This window comes from Lepidochelys kempii, chromosome 3 (genome assembly GCF_965140265.1).
Source record: "Lepidochelys kempii isolate rLepKem1 chromosome 3, rLepKem1.hap2, whole genome shotgun sequence".
NCBI classification, from domain to species: domain Eukaryota; kingdom Metazoa; phylum Chordata; order Testudines; family Cheloniidae; genus Lepidochelys; species Lepidochelys kempii.
The window spans coordinates 68,142,282-68,158,160 of record NC_133258.1 but is presented as its reverse complement, the minus strand read 5'-3'; the positions used below and the strand labels follow the sequence as shown (position 1 = coordinate 68,158,160).

Here is a 15,879-nt window from a genome sequence, read left to right as displayed (position 1 = left end):
GGCAGATGACAATGTAACCATGTTGGCCACATACATTCAGAAAAATTGAAACAAAGGGTCAACTCTCAGTAATACAGGGTTGGAGTCTGGGAGTTGAAGTGAAATATGTTTCAGGACACCATACACTTGCTATAATCCAATCCTAGACCTTTTTGCTACCAACAAATATATGAAATCATTCTTTGAGCCATAGAGAGCTAGTCACAGACCCCTTTGGTTGGATGTAATGTTAGATGATGTGATATACTTTTCCTTTACAGCTAGAGTAATCTGGAGCATTTAATGGGGAAAAAGCTCAAGTAATTTTAATTGTCAGAGAATGGACATGAAGACCATGATTTGTCATTTCATATAAATAGTAGTCTCCTTATTTCAGTCATGAGTTGCCCTATAAATCCTACAGACTTGTCTGTGAATACTAGTGCTACCTTTTCTTCCCAAGCTGAGAAATATTAACCAACCAGGTTTCAGAGTAACAGCCGTGTTAGTCTGTATTCGCAAAAAGAAAAGAAGTACTTGTGGCACCTTAGAGACTAACCAATTTATTTGAGCATAAGCTTTCGTGAGCATCCGATGAAGTGAGCTGTAGCTCACGAAAGCTTATGCTCAAATAAATTGGTTAGTCTCTAAGGTGCCACAAGTACTCCTTTTCTTTTTATTAACCAACCAGTGACTGGAAAAATCATAACACAAAAACTGTTAAACTAACACAATACACTGTGCAGGTTTTTTGTGGCCTTTCCTTCCCCTTTACTTTGTTTATGAACTGTCAGTTTAGGTTGTCAGGTCTTCAAAGACAGGGCCTTTCCATTCCTGGCACTGTGTTCTGTTCTGTACAGGTTCTTATACCACACTAATCACTTTAGTGTCTGAGCTGTATACAAATCATAACAATATCAATTCCACAAGATTATAATTTGTATTATATTAGTACCCAAATATCCCACTCAAGATTGGGGTCCCATTGTCCTGGGGGTCCCCTATGAACATAAAATAAAAGGTAGTCCCTGTCCCAAAGTGCTACAGTACAAACAAGGACAAGATGCAAAAAGTGGGTGTAGAACTCAGTGGGGGAGTGACAGTGATAGGAACACACATTTGCATATATTAGCTAAGTGTAAATGTCAAAGTTTTGTTTTCTAATACATGAAAAAGAAGTGTAAATTGATCCCTAACAAACCATTTGCTTAGACTTATTAAGGCATTTACCACAGGCATCACAGAAGAAGTAGCTCTTAAGAAGGGTTTTGAATGAGGCCAGGGTGTTGGCTGTGTAAACTGATTCGGAGGGTGCATTATTTGTATGAGGGACAGTATGGAAAAAGGCACAAAGGTTCTTGTGATAGAAATATGCAATGAAGGCTGCCATCATTGGCATAGTGAAGGAGGAGGGTTACAACACACTCGGGTCAATGTTTATCTGGATGCCACAAGACTCTGCCTTGTGGTATTGTCACTATATGGTCTGTATTGCTTGTATCTGGGTATTTAGAATCACTCTCTGACACTTTAGTTCAGTTTAAAAAAATCCACTTTTAAATCTGGACAGCATTTATACTGAACATAATGTTGTACCTTCCACAGTTAATATTCAGCATGCTTTTGGAATGTCTAATGTTGGGTTTAAAAAAAAAAAGAAATAAAAGCTCAGTCTCAGTGTTTTATGCGGCAAGTGGCAGCCTTGGGCAATCTCCATCTGTCAGATAATTATTCTACTTTAGCTACTCATTTCTCCAGATTTTTAAAAACTTTGCTTCACATCATCCTAAAATTATCTGTATGCTTGCAAAGTGGAATTTAAATCTATCCATACATGTTCTATAGGCCCTGCTTCCTTCAAACCATGAGGGCCGAGTTCCCTCTTGACCCACCTCTCTTAAGGTGGACTTTCCGCTTGCTGCAGTGTCAGCTACCTAAGAGCTAGTTGTTCCGTTAAGGAAAAGTCTGTGCATTTCACTTGCTTCTCTCCAGACAAGAGGTCATGAGGAGGAATCCCAAATATCATGTCTCTAAAATTAACCCATTTCTTATGAATTAGTCTATCTTGTTAGATATATTTTGTTCTAAACCCCCTTTTCCAAAAGATATTCCATAGGTTATGTAGCTTGGATTTAAGGTGAAATATTACTCAAGTGTACCACATTTCAGGAAATTGGAAGTCTTTGCCTTATATTACAGAAACACAGAACTCAAAGTAGAGCTAGTTGAAATTTTTTCCATTGACTTGTTTTTGATGGAAAATTGGTGGTTTTGGCCGTACGCATTTTTCACAAGAAGTCTCTGCTTTCTGTGGAAAATTTTGATTTGTTTCTTCCATGAGAGTTGTAGTTCAGGTGCCTCCCATCTCCATTCTCTTGTGTGGGCTGGGTTCTCCAACCGGACTGCATCAGCCACGGTGCACGATGGTCAGGGACTCCGAAAATTCACCATGGTGGCTCAGCAAGAAGGGAAATTGTGGTATGCCTTGGAACATGTAGTCAAATCATGAAGTCTAGGAAAATGGGAACATGAGGCACCTGACCTACAAATCCCATGATGTACTATAATGGTGTTTCAAAATGGAAAATAAAGGCACAGTTTTCTGCCAAAAAGTCAACATTTTCCCTGGAAAATGTCAGTGAACAGGTATTTTTTTGGTTTTGTCAAAATTTACTCAGGGAGGAGAATACCCTACGTTCTGACAAGGTGTAAATCAAAGTATCTCAATCATCCAACTTCTATTCAGCTTAAACTGGCCATTACAATAAAGTGTGTATTAAACGGCAGAAGAACCCACCTGAGGAGCCATTTCTTCCTACTGAACAGAAATGCTAGACTTCCTATGAAAAATTTCACTCAGCAGCTATTTAGTCTTCTGTATGCATTCTTAATTGTCTAGCCTTTTAAATGAGAAAATGACATTTTGTAGTATTAAACCTATGTTCATTACAAACACATCAAATTTAGTAGCAGCTTCAACATGCCAAGCTGAGATAGTTTTGTTTGAAAATGAACTCTCATTAAGGGAATGGTCTGCATTTATTTCTACATTCCATTGATCTCTTTGGGGGTGTGGAATGTAATAAGGAGCATTTTATCAGTCTCTTGCCTTTGGCCTTATATATATGTGTAACCATAAGGTGGAGTGTAACATGATGTGAAATATTTTTTTTAAATCAAGTCTGGATCTGTTTTTTTTTTTTTATCAGGTTCATATACAAATATCGCTGTTAAATAATTTTGTGGTACGCAGTATATATGAAGCCATCTTGAAGACAATTAAAGCAACACAGGTCATGATAGAATAGGGTAATATGTGAAGATAAAAGTTCAAAATAAAGGTAATCATTAAACAAATATCAGATATCACTGTAGGAGGATGAGGCTCTAGTCAGCAGTGTAGGATAGACTTCCTAGGCAGATATTGAAAGATAGCTATCAGCTTCCTCTGTTCATAATTAAGAGTTCTTGTGAGTCCATCCCAAAGCAGAGTAATGTAGGCATCAGAAGAGTGAGTGCCTTGGATATGTCTGTCCTCTGCTCATACTTTCTGCTAAACAGCAGAACTTTATATAATCTCAAATCACCTGATACAAGGAAGCAGGAATATTCACATTTGGGAACTGCTGAACAGCTAAAATGTTAAGTGTCTATAAAGAAACCTTTGTTTTGTACTTCAAGCTGCTCTAACTCTTTCAACAGACAAAGACTTAACTGCTGTTAGAAGAAGCTAAGACAGGTTTAAATGTCATCTTTGAAGATAATGGGAAGGAGCATTGAAGGGAGGAGAAAGTGAAAGATTTTATTTTAATTAAAACCTTCCTCATCTTTCTCACCTTCTTATCTCATTTTCACAATGTTCACAACTGCTACATTTAAAAATATTTAAGTTCAATATTTAAATATGTTGATATAAATGTTTAATATAATAGACTGATTCTTGTTCTTGCCTCCAATTCTTTAGTTTAATTGCTTGGACCCCAGTCTTTCAAAGACTTAGGCCTTGTCTACACTACAAAATTAAACAGACTTAAGTTATGTCAACATACAGCCACCTCTGTAATTAAACTGCTGTTGCATGTGCACACTACACTCCTTGTGTCGCCGATGCACATCCACAGTGGCAGTGCTTGCACTGATGCAGAGAGCAATGCACTGTGGGTAGTTATTCCACTGTGCAACTCTCTACCATCTAGTGCCAGGAGTTTTGGGAAGGGGTTGCAATGTGTCATGAGTCCAAACGGGTCACACGGGGTGGCTGGGAACATGAATTCAGCGTTCCATAATGCAGTTTTCTTTATTCCATCATTCAATGGGCATCCTATTACATTTCATGCCACTTTTCCAAAGCCCTGCTAGTTTGTGCATCTGCCATCTTTGTGAGAAGCATGGATCCTGCACTCCTCTTCAGTATTTCATTGAGCAATATGTACTCAACAAGCCCAATCTTGCAGTATTTTCTGAGCTATGAGTCCTATGATGATGCCTTGGGTGGCTGCCTTGCTGTGCGCCATAGAAAGAAACAATTCAAGATTGCTGTTGGCGTTCACGGAGGAGTTGCACAAGGCAGACTGATGGTTCTGGGCCCAAGAAACAAGCACAGACTGGTGGGATCACAATGTTATGCAGGAATGGGATGACAAGCAGTGGCTGCAGAATTTTTGGATGCACAAGGCCACATTCATGGAACTGTTCAGTGCTCATCAGAGTCCTTTGGTGCAGCGACACCAAAATGAGAGCTGCATTCACAGTGGAGAAGCAAGTGATTGCTTTGTGGAAGCTTGCAATGCCAGATTGTTATCGATCAGTCGGAAATTGTTTGGAGTTGGTAAATCAAGTGTGCAGGGCCATTAATCACCTCCTGCTCTGAAGACTTGTGACTCTGGGCAATGTGCAGGACATAGTGGATGGGTTTGCAGTAATGGAGTTCCTCAACTGCGATGTGGCAATAGATGGCATACATATCCCTATTTTGGCACCAGACCACCTTGCAACAGAGTACACACACAGAAAAGGCTGCTTTTCTATGGCGGTGCAAGTGCTTGTGGATCATGGGGTCATTTCACTGACATCAGCAAGGGCTGGTCAGGAAAGGTGTATGAACACGCATCTTTAGGAACACATGCCTGTACAGAAAGATGGAAACAGAGACTTTCTTTCCAGACCAAAGGATTACCACTGGGAGAATGTTAAAATGCTAATAGTGATCCAGGGAGACCCTGCCTACCCCTTACTCCTGTGGCTCATGAAGCTGTACACCAGCCATCTCGACAGCATGGAGCACTTCAACAGCAGGCTTAGCAGGTGCAGAATGATTGTTGAATGTGCCTCGGGCTGTTTGAAGGGCCACTAGTACTGTCTACTCAAGAGATTAGACCTAGATGAAGAAAATATCCCCATGGTCATAGATGCCTGCTGTGCGCTTCATATCTGTGAAGCAAAGGGGGAGAAATTTCCGCAGGGGTGGAGCATAGAGGTGGATTTGGCTGTCTGCTGATTTTGAACAGCTACATACCAGGACAATAAGAAGGGCTCAATGGGGGGCTGTTCAGCTCAGGGAGGCTTTGAAGGAGCATTTTAACAATGAGCCACAGTAATGTGTATTGCTGTAGTGTACTGTGCCAGGCATTGTTTTTTGTTGTGGTTTTTTTTTGCACCATGCCCTGAACCTTTTAATGAGTGATGTATGCATGCTACTATAACAATGCAAATACAGCTGTTGCTGTTTATCTTTATATTTTGGCCACAGTCACTGTATGTTGGAGACTAATAAAGATGAATTAAGTTTCCAGAAATATACTTTTATTCCACACCCATGCAAACATACCTATTTAAAGCTGAAATAAACGTCATTCATACAGGTAAAAGTATCGTTAAAGGGTAAGGAACAAGAATTCACTAACACATACACCAACATAGTTGCTCACAGCTGGGTGTATGTGTGACTGGCATTGTGTGTACTCTCCCATGGGGTTCAGTGCCTGGGGTATTGCTGTGGCCCTGAAAGATTCGTGAAATGAGTTGGGAGAATGTATGGAGGTCCCAGAATGCAGTTTTCTATTGGCTAAAGGGAAGACGAACCCGGATGTGCTCAGCCTGAAGTTCAGTAAGGGACTGCAGCATGTCTGTCTGCTCCCAAAGCAGCACTATCATCTTTTGCTGCCTGTTTCTCACGTCCTCACTATCCCTCTGGATTTTGTCATTTATCAGGACCCTCCAAGCGCTCTGCTTGCAATCCAAAGTGCCAGAGGCTTTCAGGACAGTCTGGCACATGTCTTCCCTTGTCGTCCTCTTTCTCTTGCCTATCTGGCTGAGCTGCTCCACCAGTGTGGATGGAGACCCTCAAGGGTCTCTTTTGCAGCTGCTAAAAAAAAAAGATGGACAGAGGTACCATTGTGAGTGTATTCACTCCCCTTGATCCACACAAGTTACAAGCACAACATTCTCACTTCCCCCTTGAAATTTATAGAGCATTGCAACAGTCCCAGCCATGTTGAGTATGGTCTGTGAGAAGGAGGTGAGACGGTATAATAGGTGGAGAGGTAGCACTCAGGCATCAGTACAAGTGGATAGGGCAATTGAACTGAATACTGGCACAGTTTTCCACAAGCAGTGGTGATTTTAGCTGATATCTCACTCATGAGGGTAACCGAGGCTGAAAGTAAACCGCTCCAGCACACCTCTGGATGCACACCGGGTCTGTATGCTGCTAGCCTTTGTGCTGCAATGGTGCCTGCTGACATAATTGCTGACTGGCGTAGGAAAGCATCCTACCACAGGAAAAAAATAAGGCAGTCCTCCCAAGAAACCTTTGGCAGAGGATTGCAGATTACCTCCAGGGAAGTTTCCTATAGATCTATAGGGAGGATTCACAGGACATCCCAGTGCATATAAACAAACTGTTCTGCAGGGCCCCCTCTGCCTAACTGTAAGGGGAATGAGAAGCAGATAGCAACTGTACCTCCATTGGTTATTTCCTCTACCTCCACTACCTCTTCTAGCCTGATTTAAAAAGTAGTATATCAGAAGATATGTCCCTGCAATAGTCAAGCAAACTGAGTACACCACCGTATCCCCGTCACCTGTCCCCCATGCTCCTCCTCTTCCTCGTCCAGCATCTTGTCCTCAGGGTTCACTGCAGTGCCCTGTGACTCCCCCGAAGTATTAACGGGGTGCTTGGTGGTGAGGGTGGGGTCACCACCAAGCATGGCATGCAGCTCCTTGTAGAAGCAGCACGTCTGCATCTTTGAACCAGAATGACTGTCTGCCTCCCTTGCCTTCTGGTATGCCTGCCACAGTTCCTTGATTTTCATGCAGCACTGCTGCATGTCCCTATCTTAGCCCTTCTCTGCCATGCCCCAGGCAATCTGGCCATAGATATTGAAGTTCCTACAGCTCTATCAGAGCTGTACCTGAACAGCCTCCTCTCCCCACAGACTCAGGAGATCCACCACCTCTGGTGTACTCCAGGCTGGAGTACTTTTCCCGCATGGAGCCTGCATGGTCAGCTGCTACGTTAGCTCTCCACGCCAAGCAAATATGAGATGGAATTTCAAAAAATTCCTGGGGCTTTGAAAGGGGAGAGATGTGTTCTGGTGTACCTGGCCTCCAGAGAGCAGAGTTTTTCTTAAAAGGTGACCAGAGCGGTCACAGTGGGGCATTGTAGGACACCACCTGGAGTCCACTAAAGTCAACGTTAGCAATGCAGTGTCTATACTGACACTGCATCACCCTAAGTATGTCAGCCTAAGCGCTATGCCTCTTGACAAGGTGGATTTATTAGGTCAGCATAGTGGGCGAGTTAAAGCAGTAGGAGGAATGATGTAGTGTAGTCACCTACACAATAACTTGGCATAACCTGCCAAAATTGACCTAACTCTGTAGTGTAGACCAGGCCTTACACATGCATTTAACTATCTACTGAGAATAGTTACAGTGTCGTCCTTGCCCCCAAAATCTTATAAGATGAATATTAATCAAGGAGCAGGGAAGTTACATAGTATAAAGCCTATTTACTACTTTTTGTTTCTTCACTCTTTCCTATTTGCATTTTTTACTTGCCTATTTTCTGTCTTAAGAGTTTTAAGCTTTGCCGGTCTTTGTTTGTTTTAGTGTGTTCATGTGTACATCCTTCAGTGAACTGAGATGTAACATATATATGCCTCATTCACACCCTTGAGTTGAATTTGAACAGTATCTCATCTATGTGAGTGGTGGCTTTTTGAAAGTTTTAGGGTTTCTAGCAACTATTCACAACATGAATCTGAGGTCCAACATGGATGAACATAGGACAAGGCTGGAAGTGTGAGAAATCATTTGCTTGTAGCCTACCTATTGAAATTAATAGGTGGTGATTACTTCTAGAACCCACAAAACGGGATTAAGTGAATACCATCACTGCAGCCTTTCCAATCAAAATGTGCCAAGTTGATTTCAGAGGCTCTGTATATTAATTGGTTGCCCACAGAATTGGCCTATATGTACCTCAAAGGTACCTGTATGTACCTTTGTACCAACCCTCAGATAACTGCCTGGAAGCTGGATTTAGCCCATATTATTCTAGCCCTCTCTATGTGGGTATTAATTAGACGATGGTAATAGTGACCAGATCTACTTCTGTTACCAGGGAGGAGACATGTTTCACACGTAAGATTGTTAGGGCTTCAAACAACAAATCTAGTTTAAATGAAAGTGTGTAGTTGTATGGAGTATAAATAAAGTTCTAATTTATAAAGCTTTACAATGTTGATTTTCTCTGTTCTGCTTTCATGTTAATTTCACAAAGCTAGTTATGTTCTAATTTTTATCTGTGCATTTTAATATATTTTATACTTTCTTGCTGTGCATAATTCATATAAACAAGTGAAGCAAACAGCTGTATTTACATACTGATATGATACTATCTGAACTAATATTAGACACATTTTACAAAGCTTTTCTGGATGCTTTTTAGACATTTTAAAAATTTTAAACTTTTAAAAAATAATACATTTTAATCTTGATTTTATTTGCACTCCCCTCATAGTTTTGCAATATCTGGATATTTCTCAGGCCACTTAATTAGCCTTCAGTTGTATTTTCAAATTTTGGTTCAGTCCATTTGGTTATAGAAGACTATAAGGTGCCAATTAAAAACGGCTTGTATTTAATATAATGAGGAGACTGACACTGGTCCTGGCTGCATGCTCCAGAGGCTTGCAAAATACATAATAAAGGAACAGACTAATTTAAATAAAGAAAATGCTTGTCCCTTTTCCCCCTGAAGTCTTGAGGGACATATGGGCTACTCTGAGTTATTGAAGCTGAGTTGCAGCTGATGCTTATGGTCATATTCTTTTGCACTAGTATAATTTAGCCTTTGTAAATTATAAAAATGCCCTAATGTATCGGTCATGTAACTGTTAAAGCTCATTTTTTCCATACCATTCCTGTTTTGATTCAAACTGGATGAAATCTATATTTGAATACTCAGTAAAATGTTTTACTGAAATAAATCTAAAAAGTTGTGCAATAACTAATACTCATCTCTCATTAATTTAGTCTTGTTCGGACAAGGAATATTTTTGTGAATATGCCATAAATAACACCTTAAATTTCCAAATTTTTTTCCTATTTTAGTTTACCTGAGTACCACTTAGTTTTACAAGTTCATGCATTTCCTTTTTGTGTTAGCTAACAAATATTTTAATTTTTAAAATATTTTCTTATTACAAATTTGTGCTTTTTAAATGTATATTAATGACAGATCCACAGAAGAGAAAACACTCATAAATATTTTGTACTCTTGATCTTTATTTTAGCAGTACAGAACATTTCTTTGATGTCTTTTAAAGTTAAAATAGTATGTATATTTATAAAACCTCAATTGACCTCCTATGCTGATGTGTCTGGAAAAAAAGTGTAAACTGGGGGAGAGAGTTGATTTTGTCACAGGGGAAAATTTAGACAGACAGAGCCACGAAAGAGAAGACATTTATAAATATTTTGTTTTCCTCATCTCTGTTTTGTTCCAAACATTTCATTATTCAATTTTCTGATAACGCCAGACCCACAAATCATATAAGTAGAGATAAAAGTACTAAGTCATAAATATTTTTAAAGATAAAATAGTTCATGACAGTCAGTCGTAACTTGAAGAGTACAATTCAGTTTGCTTTGATACCACCAAATGCACTTAAATTGTTTTGGAAGAACAGAAGCCCAGCTTCCCATGGCTGACTGAATTCTCAAATTCTAGAGAATCAGCATGCCATATCAAGAAATAAATGAATCTGCTCTGGATTGCTTGTATTTCTGCTGTAGCAAAATCATCTATATGATATGCATATAAGTAAAATGTTGCAAATTGTGTTTAAACTTGTGGAGATTTAGTGGAGAATCCATCTTTTCCAGTTTAACGGGCAGTATGTTTACCTTAAATCCTCAAGGACATTAGAAACAGTCCTGGATTTTATGGTAAGAGAGAATCAGGCTCACGCCTTCACATGATGAATTATTTGAATTCAGTGACAGGAATCAAATTCTCCTTAAGAAAGGACCATCCTAGTTGTCATTTTCCTTGAGATATTGACCCTGTTAGATATAAACAACCTAATAAGGACAAGATTGCAATGGAAATCTACCAAATTATATTCTTCTGAAATTGTTTTAAAGAATGTGTAAAATTCTATACTTGCATTCTATGCTACATTACTCAAGTTTTGGTTACCAATATAAGCATTTGGACTGATTAAGGGGTAGCGACAAATGTAGTTGTTGTGATAAATAGGGCAACTTCCTACCATATCTATGGGAGACCATATTGTATTAAGTGTATGAATGGTTTATTTTAGAGTAGCAGCCGTGTTAGTCTGTATTCCACAAAAAGAAAAGGAGTACTAGTGGCTACAGCTCACAAAAGCTTCTGCTCAAATAAATTGGTTAGTCTCTGAGGTGAATGGTTTATGGATCATTGTGGGCCAGAGATTGTATATGCTCCAAGTGGGAAGGTTGCCACAGCTCCTCCAGGAAGTGAAAACAGTGGGGGATGATTAAGGCAAATCACTCAGAGAGTGACACTTCCAGAGAGGTACCACCTCCTTGGGAAGCTTGCATATTCTGGTTCATTCTGGATTTTTCAGAGACCAGCAGACAAAGAAAGGACTTTTGGATAATAGCTGAGCTTCAGCTCACTCAAGCCCTTTGTTCTGGATCCTGATCTAAAGATTGATATGAACTTGTAGCCACTGAGAAAACCCAGTTGTGGGGTCTGAAGGACTAATACCTGCCAAAGCCCTATATTGAAGTTCAGGGTGACCTCTGGTAAGCTGCTTAGTATATGTGGTTCTTTTATTTTTATATGCTTTCATGGTCTCATAGACTCCAAGGCCAGAAGGAACCATTGTGATCATCTAGTCTGATCATCTGTATAACACAAGACATAGGACTTCCCCAAAATAATTCCTAGAGCAGGGGGGGCCAACCTGTAGCTCTGGAAGTTAATATGCTGCTCCTTGAATAGGCACCGACTCTGGGGCTGGAGCTACAGGCGCCAACTTTTTAATCAACATTAATGGTCCAGCATTCTCTATAATGCTTTTACCTTAACAATAAATGTGTTCGCTTAGAAGGAGCGGTGTAATAACTTGTAACTGCTGGCAACACCTACCCCTCAGAGAGAAAGAAATGCAAAGGGACTGGCTTTTTAGGCAGACTGTCTTGCTGCGGATATCACAGTGTAGATGAGGAAGCTGTGCAGCCTTAAAAACGCTGGTCAGAAGGCAGTGAGATGTGGGTTTCTGCTCAGAAGAAGCAATGGCTGGGAGCCAGAAACCTTAAGTGGATTCCCTCGAGGGACCACAGAGTGGGAAATACAGGTGCAGTTACTCTGAAACTGTGACAATAGTATGGTGCCCTAATTTTAACATGCATTTTTAACATTGTACTTTAAAGTCTCTTTTGTGGTGTTGAAATGTGAAAAATATCTTACTTAATTTTTAAATGTTTATCTTTCTTTCCTCAGAGTATACCTAATATACTAAATATCTTCACTGTAGAAACAAAGCATTCTGTTTTTTATAAGAATTTCCACCTGTGATGATTAATTAAAAAAATTGTATAGTGCATTATTTCAGTTTTGTAAAATTGTCAGCATTTTCAGGAACTGGAATCTTGCCAGGCAGTATGTGCAAGATTTAGCTATCAATGACTTTTTTTAAAGATGTTACATTAAGGATTTAGGATTAAGGCTGCGTATCAGTTGCAAAGGTCACAAAAGTCACAGATTCCGTGACTTTCTGAGGCCTCCATGCATTTTGCAATGATCAGTGTGGCTGATGCCAGGGCAAGTGGCCCTGCAGTCATCTGCACTGGCCACTGCTGGAGCAGCCCCGCATCCATCCGCACCAGCCACTGCTCAGTGACCTCTGAACAGTGGTTTGGGTGCGGCTGGAGCAACGGCCCTGGAGACAGCTGCACCAGCCTCTGCTTGGCTGCCCCAGCTCCCCCGGGGACTGCCTGAGCAGCAGCCAGTGGGGCTGGCCCCAGGGGCTCCGCAGAGAAGCAGCCCCGTGGGGGCCCCTCAAAGTCACCCCAGCTAAGATTTAGTCACAGGTATTTATAATAAAGGTCATGGACAGGTCACAGACTGTGAATTTTTGCTTGTGACCTGTCCGTGACTTTAACTAAAAATACACGTGACTAAATCGGAGCTTTACTTAGGATCACTCTTTTTTGGTGGCGGGGGGGATGTCATATAACTTAGGCTTTGATTCTTCTTGAAGTAGATGCAGCTGTGTATTCTACTTAGGCGTGTATGTTCGCAGTGCACTGGAGCCAGAGAATTTTGCCTAGCAGCACCTGTAGAGGGGTGGTGCTCACAGCTTGTGGCCATAGCCCCTCCCCTGACTAAATGAGGCTTTGTCGCCCTTACCCCCCCCTCAGTTCCTTCTTACCATCCATGCCTGGAGTCAGAGCTCTGTGTGGTTCTTAACTTCACAATATCTCACATGTTTTAGTCTTTTTCTTTCTGCATATAGTTAGTAGTACCCTTAGTGTTAGTTAGATTTAGTATTAGTTGCATTTACTTAAGTATTCCCCTGTGGTTCCCTCACCAGGCTTTAAACGTTGTCTGTTGTGTGGGGGAACAAGGCCCACATCAAGGAGCGGTGTGTGATTTGTAGATCGTTCATGAAACAGACTCAGGGATCTTCACTTAAAGCAGCACCCTGCTTGAACAGCCATGTGGCCTGCTTTGGCACCGAGGCCCTCATGAGATCGGAGGTCGCCCTCGGGTTCTGAGAGTGCTGCTGCTTCATGCCCTGGAGTTAGTACCTCTCAGAAGAGATGGAGGAGCCTGTCGAGTGTGCTGATGAAAAGATTTCAAAAGACTAATTGAGACCATTCCAGGTCTCGTGGGGACTCTTCTGCTCCTCTACAAAGAGTGTGGACCAGCAGGGTGCAAGTACCAGTACATTGAATGGCATGGGTGTCCCTAACTCCTCCCCAGACTGCATGGGGAGGTTAGAGACCCCAGCAATGCCAACTCTGGTTCCAGCCCTGGTGCATCCATTGAGTCCGGTATGGATGAGGGCGATGCCAGCTCTGGTTGTTTCCATGCCGGGAGCATACCAGGCGGCTACGCACCTCTTCTACCTTTGTGTCCTGACCTCTCCCTTGGTACAGGACATTGCCAGTTCTACATTGTTTATGGCCCCATTGGCTGGACGAGCCGCTTAGGGTCTGTCAGCACCACACCCAGATGTTCCCCTTCCACAATCTGTGGAAGCAGATCTGGTACTGGTTCAGTGCAAGGGACTCTTCGGCACTGGGAAACTCTTTGGTACTGTTGCATTCGGCACTGACTAACATGGCTGTTACTCTGAAACCTGTCATTATGCAAGGCACTGCATTTAGCCGTATGGAGTGGAAATCTATCAACTGCATGAAAAAACTTGTACAGATACAGACAGACATCATCTTCCTTTCCAAATGCAAACAGATGGACATCGTACCAAAAGGACTGAAGGTAAAAAATCCATTACAATCTACATACCACACAGACTATGCTGACAGCTTGTGCCACACGCTCTCAGAGAAACTCCGGAATCACCTGATCAACATCCTCTACAGCAAACAGGGAAAGATTAAGAATGAGCTCTCAAAAATGGATACTCTCATAAAAAACCAACCTTCCACACAAACTTCCTCATGGCTGGACTTTACTAAAACTAGACAAGCCATTTACAACACACACTTTGCTTCTCTACAAAAGAAAAAGGACACTAAACTTTCTAAACTACTACATGCCACAAGGGGCCACAGCAATGGTTCCCTCAACCCACCCAGCAGTATTGTTAACCTATCCAACTATACTCTCAGCCCAGCAGAAGCAGCTGTCCTATCTCGGGGCCTCTCCTTTTGCCCTGCCACCCCCACGAACATGGTACAGTTCTGTGGTGACCTGGAATCCTATTTTCTACGTGTCTGACTCAAGGAATATTTCCAACATACCTCTGAACAACATACTAATCCACAGAGACCTCCCTACCAAGACTACAAAAAGAAGGATTCTAGGTGGACTCCTCCTGAAGGTCGAAACAGCAGACTGGACTTCTACATAGAGTGCTTCCGCCGACGTGCATGGGCTGAAATTGTGGAAAAGCAGCATCACTTGCCCCATAACCTCAGCCGTGCAGAACACAATGCCATCCACAGCCTCAGAAACAACTCTGACATCATAATCAAAAAGGCTGACAAAGGAGGTGCTGTTGTCATCATGAATAGGTCGGAATATGAACAAGAGGCTGCTCGGCAGCTCTCCAACACCACTTTCTACAAGCCATTACCCTCTGATCCCACTGAGAGTTACCAAAAGAAACTACAGCATTTGCTCAAGAAACTCCCTGAAAAAGCACAAGATCAAATCCGCACAGACACACCCCTGGAATCCCAACTTGGGATATTCTATCTACTACCCAAGATCCATAAACCTGGAAATCCTGGGCGCCCCATCATCTTAGGTATTGGCACCCTGACAGCAGGATTGTCTGGCTGTGTAGACTCCCTCCTCAGGTCCTACGCTACCAGCACTCCCAGCTACCTTCAAGACACCACTGACTTCCTGAGGAAACTACAATCCATCGGTGATCTTCCTGATAACACCAGCTGGGCCACTATGGATGTAGAAGCCCTCTACACCAACATTCCACACAGAGATGGAGTACAAGCCGTCAAGAACACTATCCCCGATAATGTCATGGCTAACCTGGTGGCTGAACTTTGTGACTTTGTCCTTACCCATAACTATTTTACATTTGGGGACAATGTATACCTTCAGATCAGCGGCACTGCTATGGGTACCCGCATGGCCCCACAGTATGCCAACATTTTTATGGCTCATTTAGAACAACGCTTCCTCAGCTCTCGTCCCCTAATGCCCCTACTCTACTTGCGCTATATTGATGACATCTTCATCATCTGGACCCATGGAAAAGAAGCCCTTGAGGAATTCCACCATGATTTCAACAATTTCCATCCCACCGTCAACCTCAGCCTGGTCCAGTCCACACAAGAGATCCACTTCCTGGACACTACAGTGCTAATAAACGATGGTCACATAAACACCACCCTATACCGGAAACCTACTGACCGCTATTCCTACCTACATGCCTCCAGCTTTCACCCTGACCACACCACACGATCCATTGTCTACAGCCAAGCTCTGCGATACAACCGCATTTGCTCCAACCCCTCAGACAGAGACAGACACCTACAAGATCTCTATCAAGCATTCTTACAACTACAATACCCACCTGCGGAAGTGAAGAAACAGATTGATAGAGCCAGAAGAGTTCCCAGAAGTCACCTACTACAGGACAGGCCTAACAAAGAAAATAACAGAACGCCACTAGCCGTCACCTT

The 15,879-nt window shown here is 41.9% G+C and overlaps 1 protein-coding gene across 4 annotated transcripts in view; it reads left to right on the top strand.

The window, feature by feature from the left end:
• Positions 1-15,879, top strand: part of RNGTT (RNA guanylyltransferase and 5'-phosphatase) — a 436,227-nt gene that overhangs the window by 320,054 nt on the left and 100,294 nt on the right. The window lies entirely within an intron of this gene.